This window comes from Blastomyces dermatitidis (genome assembly GCF_000003525.1).
Source record: "Blastomyces dermatitidis ER-3 genomic scaffold supercont1.2, whole genome shotgun sequence".
Classification (NCBI taxonomy): Eukaryota; Fungi; Ascomycota; class Eurotiomycetes; order Onygenales; family Ajellomycetaceae; genus Blastomyces; species Blastomyces dermatitidis.
Genome location: NW_025544775.1, coordinates 4,494,875 through 4,508,366, shown reverse-complemented (window position 1 = coordinate 4,508,366; position 13,492 = coordinate 4,494,875). Strand labels below are relative to the sequence as shown.

At 27.7% G+C, this 13,492-nt stretch overlaps 1 pseudogene across 1 annotated transcript; it reads right to left on the bottom strand.

Moving 5' to 3' along the window:
- Window positions 1-3,739: 3,739 nt before the first annotated feature.
- On the bottom strand, window positions 3,740-3,828 carry BDCG_16464 (annotated as a pseudogene). Its single transcript has one exon. The product of its transcript is annotated as a tRNA-OTHER (tRNA).
- Between the last annotated feature and the right edge of the window lie 9,664 nt (window positions 3,829-13,492).

Here is a 13,492-nt window from a genome sequence, read left to right as displayed (position 1 = left end):
TTTCACAGATATCACACATTCAACAATCAATATAACCATGTCTAACAATAATATGAGAGAACTGTCAAACACAAGCATAGACACAATATCACAGTGACTTCAAGCAATGTTGAAATTACAATAATAATAAATAGCTCATATGCATGCAACTCAACAACATCAATATGAAGAAATTCAATGATTATCTTAACAAGAAACCCCTGCACAGACAATTTCAATACTGAGAGAATCAAATACAAAAGCACTGAAAGAATGCTTAGATGCTTTCATATATTTCAATACTTTCAATCTCACTCTCTACTCATCATGAAGAATGGAGATGCTCATAAAACTGAGTGTAGATGAAGATGTCATCAGTCTGTTAATCAATCAAGGTTAATATATCAATGAACAATTGAAGAATCACATGAAACAGAAGTTTCATTCATGAATAAAAGCATGTGAATCAGCATTGCAAACATCTGATAATATTATCAAATATCTTGTTATTCTGTTTCAAGACACTGTTATGTAACAGAAAGTGTTAGATTGATTACAGAGTGTCTGATAGAGAAACACTTCTCTTACAACATTTATCTCTAACTTTGATATCAAGATTCTAGAAGCAGGTGATCAATCTTGAAAGAATTGAATGAAGATTAGTATGCTCAAGAAGACATTAACTTTCAAACTCTTACAGACTCTTGTAAGTGTAGATAAAGACCAGACTTATAAAGATTTCTACACACAGCTCTGAACATTGAATGACTGTTATACCAAGCTCAAGAGTATACAGAACAGTGATAGAAGATATTATACTTACACATCTGTGCTGAGAAATAACTCAGTCACTCACACATCTGTGCTGAGAAATAACAACAATGATGCAGATGCTATGAACTGAGTAGACTTAAATGTCTATATATAAGCAAGAGTCTTTGCTGTCTGAATACACTTCTGAGTTCTCTGAAATCACTTCTGAAGAAGTTGCTGATCAATGTTAATAAGAAGTGTGTATTAACTGTAACTGATCAGAGAATATTACTTTCAACTTTTAATCAGCCTATATATCTTCTTGTTCAAAGAATGAATCAGTGTCTGTTCACATCAATCACATTATATTAGAAGAGGATTCAGAAGATAACTATGAGAATACTCTGATGAAACAGAGAAAAGATTAGCTTCTGTTCAAATTCACAAGCAGAAGGTTAAAGAGATGAGATAATAACAATTTAAAGAGAAAATAGCAATGAATGTGATTCTTATATCTACTGTGATAGATAACATGTATAATATGAAAGTCATGATAGACAGCAGTCTATGTTATTATGCAATGATTAAATCTTCAATCATAAGATGTTATAATCTTCAGTGTATCCTCTTATCAAGACCTTGACTTCTTGTAGAATTTGATGATTCAAAAGATATTCACACTTGTTATATAATAAAACTAAACATAGATGTTGAAGAACATCAATATGAAGATGTCTATGTATATGAAGTTGAGAATCTTGACTGTAATCTCATGCTAGAACTTGTCTGACTATCTGAATAAGACATCTTGTTGAATGCTTAAAACAGAGGCTTAATATTTTCTAATAATGATAGAATTCACAAAGATGATATTTACAAGACTATGAACCTTACACAAATCTCTGCCAACACTTACAAAATGCTCTGAAAAAGAAGTCATCATCAAAACTGCTGACAGAGTCACTGATAAAGTCACTGATGACAGAATTATGTATCAATCTATTCTACCAGTCTGACTGATATTAAAAAGACTCTAGAAAAGTTATCTCATATTATAATAACAGATTCTTATATGAAACTTTCTCAATAATATTATGAATATCTAGATGTCTTCTGACAAGATAATATTATCAATATACTTCTCTTACAAGACTCAGAAGTGAATCACAGTATTAAGTTAGAAAAGAAGAATGATAAAAACTCTGAAACATCATAAGACTCTCTTTATAACATATTCTGTGATGAACTTCTTCTTCTTTGAAAGACACTCAATGATCTGTGGAATAAAGAATTTATACATATTAGTAACTCTTTCATCACAGTCTCTATTCTCTTTGCAAAGAAATCAGATAAAGAACTTCAATTCTGTATGAACTATTAAGAACTGAAGAGATTAATAAAGAAGAACTGTTATTCTTTATCTCTTATCAATGAAACTCTAGCTTGTATTAAACAAGCTCAATGATTTATAGAGTTAGATATTATTATCATGTTTCATAAGATTCACATCACTGAAGAAGATAAGTAGCTTACAGCATTCTGAACATGATATGATCTCTTTGAATAGATAGTCACACTCTTTGAACTGACTAATGCTCTCAGCACATTTCAGAAGTATATCAACTGAGCACTCTGAAATTTTCTTAATGAATTCACATCTGCATATCTTGATGATATTCTCATCTTCACTGATGAGTTCAAGAAAGAATATCAAGAACATGTATAAAGAGTATTACAATGATTACAAGAAGCAGAACTATCAATAGATATTAACAAGTATAACTTTGAAGTCAAGAGTACTAAATATCTAGATTTTATCATAGAAGCTGACAAGGAGATTCAAATGAATCTCAAGAAAGTCTTCATCATTCTTGAATGAGAAGCTTCATGTACTGTGAAAGATGTACAAAGCTTCATCAGATTTGCTAACTTCTATCAGTGATTTATATAAAACTTCTCAGATATTATGAGATCACTTACAGAACTCATCAGAAAGAACTCAGTATTTCAGTGATCAGTGAATATTAAAGCTATAGTTATACAGATGAAGAAGATATTCATTAACATCTTTCTACTAATAACATTTAGTTTCAATTATGAAACAGTTGTTGAAGCTGACTTCTCTGACTATGTTACAGAGAGAGCTATATTATAATATAATAATAAAGATGTCTTACAATCATGCATCTTCATATCTAAGAAACTGAGTTCTGTTAAATGCAACTATGAGATCTATGATAAGAAACTTCTTATGATTGTACACTGTCTAGAAGAATGAGACTCTGAACTTCAAAGTATCTTCAAATTTTTAATAATCACAGATTATAAGAATCTCAAGTACTTCACAACTACTTATAGATTCACTGAATGACTGATATGATAATCTGAGTTGTTAAGCCACTTTCATTTTATAATACACTATCATCTCAGCAGTCAGAACTCAATGACAGATACTCTTTCATAACAAGAGTAAGATATATCTTTCAATATAACAGACATCTGTTGAATAAACTGAGAACACTGACTTCTAGATCTGAAGATATTAGTTGATCAAGATAAAACAACTTATGATACTATACACACTTCTTCAATTAGAAAATCTTCTCTCTGAACTGTCACTGACACTGACACTGATACTGATACTGATATCTTAACTTCTTCTGAATCTACACTGAATGAATTATGACATGTAACAGCTCAAACTGATGAACTTCTTTAAGTTATTATTATTATTATTATTATTCTTCCATTATACTCATATGCAAGCGGAGCTTATGATGAGTCCTTGCGTGATGTTAAATACAGGCCAAGTGTTGATTATACAGGAGGAAATACAGGTGTTGAGACCATGCCAAGATAACAAGAACATAGGAAATACAAAGGAGTGACAATTAAATACATGCGATAATAACTTCCCAGCCCAGGAACATAGAGCAATTTTATTGAAGCGATTTGTACACCTCTGTATTTATTAGGAACCTGAGGTGCTTGAGTTCCGGATTTAATGTATCCCCTGCGGGTTTCGAACCCACACACCTTGGTTTCCCACGCCAAGGCGCTACCAGGTGGCCGCATTAACCATTCGGCCACCGGGGCAACAAACTTCTTTAAGTGCTTATTAAAGTAGTACATCAAGAAGCACTCTGATTCCTTTCAGAACTATATATAAGAACTGACATCTCAGAATATTCAATCAATGATAAAAACACTCTATGATTTCACAAACAATGCCGAGTCTCTCACTTCAAACTCTTACACACTCAGATAATGCAAGAGATATATAACTCTTGTATAATCAGTTATTCAGGTCATAAACAACTATATTAAATAATCTTTTGAGAGTTCTACTGATCTGAGATATTAAATAGTATCAGACATTTCATCTGAAACTGTAATCATTGTTTCTTCATCATCTTATAAAAGAACTGTAGAAAAGATCTGCTAAAACTACTTGATAATTCTGATAGAATCTGACAAGATGTGATAATTGACTTCACTGTTGATCTCTCTAAGAGTAAGAGCTGTAGAAACATTCTGATCATTATAAACTCATTAAGTAAGAGTGTAATATTGAAACTCTGTAATAAGATAAATACTGAATAAGTCACTAAAGCTTTTCTGAGAAGCTCATTCTATTAGATATATGAATTGTCAAGATCTATAGTATCAGATCAGAGCTGTTAATTCATGAGCACTCTCTGAACAAGAATCTGTCAAGTTCTCAAGATTATATATCATTTGTTAACTGTCTATTACTCTGAGACTGATAATGCATCAGAACAGACAATTCAGACTGTAAAGAATTATCTTTATAAGTTCTACAATTACTTATAAAATGATTGATATAATCTTCTTCTACACACTGAAGTCACTATCAATGACTGAGATGCTGTTTCAACAGATGTAAGCTCATTCTTTCTCACATATAGATATCATATGAAAGTACTGAATCTTTTAGAGATTATATATTTCACATTGAACCTCTGCAGTTCAATTCAGATCACTGATAATATAGTAATAAAACTCTGAAATACCTGTGATTGAGCAGAAGCCTTCATGATAAGTACTAAACAGAATCAAGAAGATCAAATCAATGTTCATCAAGATCTTATTAAATAATATAAGATAGAAGATCTGATATAGTTAAATCTTAAGAATATACAGATCACACATTTATCTTATACACTGAATTATCATCATATCAAGTATAAAGTGATAGAAGTTCTAGATAGTTATAACTACTGTCTTGACTCATCATCAGAAATTCATGATGTCTTTCATACAAGCTTGCTTTATCATGTCATCACTAATCTGTTTTCTTCTCAACTGACTTCTGACTGACAGCTGCCAGGCATCATAGAAGAAGATAATAAGCTTGAGTGAGAGATTGAGAATAATCTCAATAAGAGATCTCACAGCTGTGACTAATAATATCTCATGAAATGAGTCAGATATAATTATTTAATCTGAACTTTGAGTTCTGTATTATCTGAAACAGCAGTTCTTGATCAATGAAAACTGCTTTTGAAAAGAAGAAGCTAATATGACAGGCTGCACCTGATCAATTATATAGACTATTTTATTATACTTCACAGATTTCTATCACTCTCAAATATATACACTCTGATTCTCAGTCATTCTTAATCACTGATTCTTGATTATTATAAACATGTATAAATTCTTCTGCTCTGAACCCTCATTACATATATCATTATATATGTGTATAAATATTCACTTTAATTACTGATTCTAACACTTTCTCTTTCTTTTTCTTCTCTAATGTTTTTCTCTTTATTATATAAGACTTATAAATATTATATCAATCTATTCAGCATAGACCTCTTACAATTTCTTATAACTGTAATTACTGCTTCTATAATATAATAAAATACTTTTTATAAAAGTGTAATATAATTTATCTCTGCGAAGATTTAATTCTTCTTTATTTATAATTTATATTAATTTTATAAATATTCTGTTTTCTTCTATATAAATACAATTATAGATTTATATAGCTTTTATAATTAAAAAATTCATTGCAATTTTTTTTTCTTTTTTATATTCTGTATAAATATAGCTGCAGATTTATACAGTTTTTATAATTAATTTAAATTATTTTATTAATTAGAACACTGCACAGAGCTCTACTATATTTATAAAAAATAATTATTAAAAAATATTATAATTGTATATTTAAAGTGAAAACTTATTTATAAATTATATTAATTTTTAAAATTATATATATCAGCTGTTATTATAATAATATAAAAAATTATTATTTTCATTATTTGAGTAAGTTTATACTATGAATTCAAGCATAAATTAATAATAAGTTAATATATAATTAAACAACTTAATCATCAATTTCAAGAAAAAGAAGAAGAAAAAGAAGAAAACAAAAAAAAAGATGAAAATAAAATTGAAAAAGAAAATAAAAGAGAAGAAGAAGAAAAAAAAGAAAAAAAAAATTATTATAATTATTAAATAGAATTTTCCTCTTTATAAAAAATTTACTACTATTATTATAATTTTAATTTCAATCTATTTTTTCAAATATCAGATTAGAGATGATAGTATTAAGTTATTTAATATTAAAAACCTTGAGATTAAATACTTACACTGTGAGAATATTTCTTTTTAAAGAAACTTAAATTATGTTTACAGTCTGTTAAAAATAACTATTAAATTTATTAAAAATGATTGAATAGTTTATAAGTTATATAAGTGTTTTTTTTTCGTTTTTAAGTTATTACAGAGCAGAATGATGATGAAAATATTCAATTCTAATATATTGTTATCTGTCTGTAGAATTGCTGTTTACTAATATAAATTAGCTCTGTAATAATTACCACATCAAGACTTGTTACTTGTGTGCTATAAAAACATTTTATAAGTTAAAACATTGATAGTCACTGTAAAAATTAACAGTAAGTAGTAATATAACTCATCACTTAATAAACTCATTCACTCAATGAACTTCAAAAAGCACTCTATAGAGCTGTTAATTTTCAATCATAGTATAACAATATAATAAGATATTAATATTATTTATTGAAGATTAAAACTATATACAGAATACATTATATAAATATATATAATTAATTCAGAGAACAGTTACTTAGCCTAATAATTCACCTGAAATGTAAAACTCATGATTTTGAAATGATTGAATCAGATTATGATGTAGAAGATGTCAGAGAAGAAATATCATTTAATTTCATCAGAGAGATCTATATATAATACTTATTACTGCTTTCAGAAGATTGTATAGAGCTTCTATAGTGTTTTAAACTCACTGTTAATCTTCTTATATATCTCTTTGAAATCTCTGTGAATGTCTATTTTACTAACTGTGCTTCATAATATTTAACAGTATATTCTTTCTTCTCTTTTTACAGTTAAAGCTTCTATTTATCTTGCTATTACTTCTCTATAAGATATTTAACTGTAGCTGCAGCTTTGATCTTCTTATAATATTAAGTAGCTTCTAATTATTACTTCTTATATTATTTCTTTCACTTTATAAGCTCTATCTACTTTTACTCATGAAGAATCATTTATTGAAGCTTTATATTCTTCTTATATATCTGATCATTGATTTTTACAGCTTTGTTAATATCCGCTTACTTTCTCACAGTCTGTATCTTAATAAGAGAAAAGAATTAAGTAAGTAAGAGATTTGATAAATTAAGTAATCTTATATATTTACTCTATTTGCATTGTTTTCTCTTATTATTTAAAGAAGTCTGAAGATTTCTATTCTCTATTAAGAGAACCTCTCTATTCAGAGTAATATTCTCTTCAGTATAGAGAATTTTTTTAATATTAACTGAAAGTTACTAATAATATTAATTTATCTACTTTATCAGATCTTATAAAGCTTATATAGATATAAATATATACTGCTGAAGCAGTTCTGAAGATATAAGTGAATATAATAAAATCTTTTTAAGAATGTGAGTAGAATCTATAGAATGTATATTAGTAATTATAAAGATAGATTTAATATTTTCTACAGTTGTAGAGATTTCTTATACAGTATGAAATAATTATTATAAATCTTGTTTTATAATCTAAATAAAGTCATAGTTAGAATATGTATAGAAATCTAGTTAATTTGAATATATCTTTATAAGTAAGTTAAATATTTCAACATCTAGTGACTGTAAACAGTGTATAGAGTGAGAAGAAAGAATAATAAGTAAAATTTAATTCTGATCTGTATAATCAATAAATGTTATATTTATATAAGATAAATAATCATCTAATATAAGTAGATAGTAATGATTTATTACTTTTTACTTTATATAAGAATTAAACATCTGTTTTAGTTAGATTAATTTATATTTATTATTACTTTATTTATTTTCTGAAGTAGTAAAGTATATCTAATTCTTTTTAGAATTAAAATCTTTAAATTATATATCTTATATATCTCTTGATTCTCTGTAATAAATAAGTATAGATGAAATTATAGTTTCATCTATATAAATATCAGTAAGTAGAGAAATAAATTCTTTACTATCATTCTACACTGCTTTAATTATATACTTCTATTTAAGAGCTTCTTGTCACGCTCCCGGCCGCGTCAAGGCCCCGTTGCGGTTTCACACGGCTCATCACTTCCATGCGGATGATTTCATTCTGTCTGAACCAGTTTTCAACCACTCTATAACATCATTCAGATATATCATAGAAAGATCTGATTGATGAATATAAGAATCTCACTTCTATACAAGGTCAGCAGATTACTTTTCCTTGATAGTGAGACATCACTGAGGTATCACTTCAGCTATTCTCACTCATGAAATGAGAGAAGAGTATTTATTTATTGTTTATATAGAATAGCTAGATACTGACTTCTTATAAAAGAAGTCAGTGATTCATTTTTCTTCTACTGAAATATATATAAGAGTTACTACATATCTTATACAATCTTCTTAGTATACTAAGTATCATATCTGTGATATTCTTGCAATAACTCTGTAGTCTATAAGCTCACTATTTAAGTAAGATAGTTAAGCTCATCTATACAGCTTCTTAAATAACTATCTCTATATAATACTGCTAACTAGTCACTGCTTCAGTTCTATTATATTACAATTTAAATCACTCAATCTGATTATAAGTTTGAATCAGGCAAGCTCTAACAGACTGATATAATCTTATATATCTATACTAAGACTGATCTGATCTCACTCTCTGAGAGAAATACTACATTATTCTCTAGAGTGTGTACATCTCTATCTCAGCAGAAATCTGAGATTTCTGAACTCACTGTATATTTTGATATAAGCTCTTTAATTACTCTGTCATTACTGCAGTCTCTACACATCTACATCTATTATAAAGATAGAGAGATTAAGATCAGAGATTCTTTAAGATATAAGAGAAATACATTATCTGAATTTCACAGCTTTACTCATACTCTTGAATGAAAATTCCACCTTAATCTGAGTCAGTGTAATACTCATGAGATATAAGTAATATACACTGTCAATCTTCTTGAAGACATCTCTGCAACTACTTGAGTTATTTAGAAGAGAGAGCTTGAGTGTACTAATACTACAATAACTTAAGAAGAATTCAAGAACTTTCTACTAAATTAAATCAAAGATCACTGTAACTGCAGCTTCATAGTAGTACAGTGATTTAACTTATTATATTAATAAGATGATGAGAATTCTTTCAATTTCAATACAAGATTTGAAGAATATTAAGAGAAATTAACTGATGATTTGAATCAATTAAAAACACAGCTTTATCTTATAAAGCTGACTCACAAGATGTGAATAATAATATTATAATATCAGAGTTCACTAATTAATTATACTGAGCTTGTCAACCTGGCTTTCTGAATCTATTTGAATAATCAATTCTCTGAGAAAAAGACTAATAAGATCTCTTTTAAGTAATCAATGATGAAATCTAAATAATACTGTGACAGCTTCAGTGCAGAGAAAGTAAAGAAGAATTTTAAGTATTCTGATTCTTCACTCACTGTGAAGAAATATTAAAAAAGATTTAACAAAGATCTCTGTTTCAACTGTGAAGCTAGTAATCACTATATCAGTGATTGTAAAAAGCTGAAGAAGAGAAGAAACTGAAAAGATATCTTCTTAAAGTTAACTTCTCTTCTGACAAACATATCTGTGAAAGATAAAGAAGAGAAAGAAATGAAGAAATAATAATTCTCATATCTCTGAATTTATATTACAATCATAATACATACTCTGAATGAGAAGATATTAGTGAGATATCTACTTAACTTCAGAATAAATATCAACTTCATCTTCTATTTCTTTTCTTTGATGAAGAGTTGAAAGAAGATAGATCTATCAGATTATATAAAATTTACTGATAAAATGAAATATCACTGTTTTAGTATAATTCAAGTGAAGTATATAATTACAGACTTAGAAGAAATCTTTAAGAAGAGCAGTCTGCTTCTTTATACAGTTAATATTATAAATAAGAATATCATTCTAGATCTTCTATAATTAAGAGATAACAATTCTCTTATTGACTGAGTCTCTCAGATATAATGATATCATCTCACTGATGAAGAGACAGTGATAGAGAAATCTGAAGAGTTTCATTAGAAGAATCTTGAGAAAAAGATAAAGTCAATATACTGTATAGCAGATGACTAAAACTTGAGAACAGATGAAGAAGTCATCACTCTCACTGCAAGATTAGTAGCAGTATTCATCATTGAAGATGAATATATATAACATCTCTTTACAGATTATAAGAATGTCTTTTTGAAAAGAAAAGCAGTGAAGTTTCCTGATATCAAGATATGATATAAGATTTGTCTTAAAGATGATGTAACAGCACTGTTCAGATCTCTTTATAACTTATCTGTAAAGAAATTGAATATTCTGCACAAATATCTTGAAGAAGTATAATTAAAGAACTGAATATACTTATCAAAGAGTTCAGTAGAGATGTCTATACTCTTTATACTCAAGAAGAATGATAGACTACATCTATGTGTAGACTACAGAGATTTTAATAAGATGACAGTTAAGAATCACTATTCATTACTATTAATTAACAAGATAATTAATTGATTATCTGAAGCAAAGATGTTCTTAAAAATTGATATATAAGATATCTATCATAGAATCAGAGTTAATAAAGATGATGTTTGAAAAACAGCTTTTTATATCAAGTACAGTAATTTTGAATATCTTGTTTTATCTTTTAATTTTTATAATACTTCAGTCATCTTTCAGATCTATATAAATGAGATACTGTGAGGTCTTGTCAATATCTTCTATATAGTATATCTGGACAACATTCTAATCTTCTTGAAAATAGAGAAAGAATATAATACTCCTGTTCAAGAAGTATTGAGTCACTTGAGACAGTATCAACTCTATATAAATACTCAAAAATGCTTGTTCTACATACAGAAGATTGATTTCTTAGATTATATTATTGAGATGAATAACATTTCAATGAATAGAAGCTGAGTCTCTGCTATTGAGAACTGATCAGCACTGCAGACATATCATGAGATACAGATGTTTCTAGAATTTACAAATTTCTACAGATAATTTATCTATACATATTCACAGATTACTGTCTCTCTTACAGATCTGTTAAAGTGAAGTGTGAAAGACAGAAAAACAGAATCATTTATTCTCACTCAAGACACTGTACAGATGTTTGCAGAATTGAAATAAGCTTTTACAGATATCATAATACTGAATCACTTTAACTCTGACTTACTCAGTCAGTGTGAGACTGATACATCTGAGAATGAGATCTGTGAAATCTTTTCACAGTTAACACTGAAGATCTTTCAATATTAAAAGAATTACAGAATAATCACTTCTAAGAATACAGATAATGAATTGTCTGTGAGAGAAGACTTTTTTATAGAGTTTATAAGATACTGTGAATAAAGATCAGTAACTTTCTTCTTCAAGAAGTTATTACTTATATAGAGAAGATATGATACTCATGATTAGAAGATATTAGTAATTATCAAATTCTTTAAGATCTGATAATATTATCTTCAGAGTAGTAAGTACTCAGTGTAAGTTCTCACTGATCATGCAAATCTGCATTACTTCTTAATAATAAAGAGCTTGATAGAATGTTAAGTAAGATAAGCAGAGCTGCTTTCAGAGTAGAATTTCTATATTCAATATTATTCAGATTGACTTAATCTCACTAACACACTGTTTAGACAGTCTGATTATAATATTATTAATGCAGAGAAGAATTCTATAAAAGAATCTCTATCATCACTGCAGAAGAAGCTGACTGCAGAGAATTGAGATTCTCTGAAGCTTGAAAACAGTGCTGATAAGGCAGCTGCATGACTCAGTATAGAAGATGAAAGAAAACCTGAGTTTCTGCAGAGAACTGACACTGAAGATCATAAGCTTCTCATATTATATCTTACAATCATTGAATTAGTAAAGAATAAAACAGTCTACAATCTTTCAATCTGACTACTTTTAAAATTTATTAATAAGTTATAAAAGAGAGACATCTCTACTGCAGCTTGAATTCAGAAGTTGAAGAAGAAAGAATTCAGTTTAAACTTGAAAGAGACAGACTCTGAGTAGAGTGATATCACTAAGAAATCAAGTCACTGATAACTAGAAGAATATGAACTTCTACTGCTGAATAATTCAGTCTTTATTCATTATAGTAGAACAGTGCATCAGAAGTTATTGAGAATTCATTATAATAATTTTCATACAGAACACTTCAGGTTAGAGAAGACTGAGAAACTTCTAAAATATAAATATATTTAAGACAAGCTCTGAGCAGATGTTAAAGAGTATATTAAGACTTACAATATCTATCAAAGAATAAAGATTCTGTAGTATAAGTAATACAGTGAGTTAATATCACTGTCTATTTCAAAGAGCTTATAACAGAATTTATCAATGAATTTCATAGTTAATCTGCTAAAGTTAACAAGAGTCAAAGAATATAACTCACTTTTGATTATTATTGACTGCTTTACAAAGATAATCAGATATATCTCTACTTATAAAAAGATTAAAGTCTCTGAATTGACTGACCTGTTTTTGAATATTATTATTCATAATCACAGTACTCTGAAATCATTGATAACAGATCAAGAATCTCTCTTCATCAGGAAATACTGATCAGCTTTTTACTATTATCTTATAATAAGACATCTTCTCAGTATCACATTTTATCTGCAGACAGATAATCAGACTGAATACTAGAATCAGATACTAGAACAGTATCTTTAAGCATTCTATTCATATTATCAGAATAATTAATTTAAACATCTTCTAATTACTGAATTCATATATAATAATACAAAGAATGCAATCTTAAAGATATCTTCTTTCTATACTTATTATAAATATAATTCTTCATTACTCAGTGATATCATGAACAATATTTTAAAGAGAAGAATAGACAGTCAGAATATTAAATAAATACAGAGAACAGAGTATCTCTCAGTATCAGAAGTAAAAGTAAGATTGAAACTTTTGAATAAAATCTATAAGAAGATGATAAAAAGTATTCATTATACTTAGAAGTAGTAGATAAAATACTATAATTGAAAATATCTTTCAATAAAGTTTTTAATAGAGAATTAAGTACTACTTTCAGCAAAGAATATTAAGATAACAAGATTATATAAGAAGCTTAGTAAGCAGTGACTAGAATCTTTCTCAGTAATAAGAGTGATAAGTAAGTAGATATATAAGTTGAAATTACTCACAGAATTGAAATTAATTCATTCTATTTT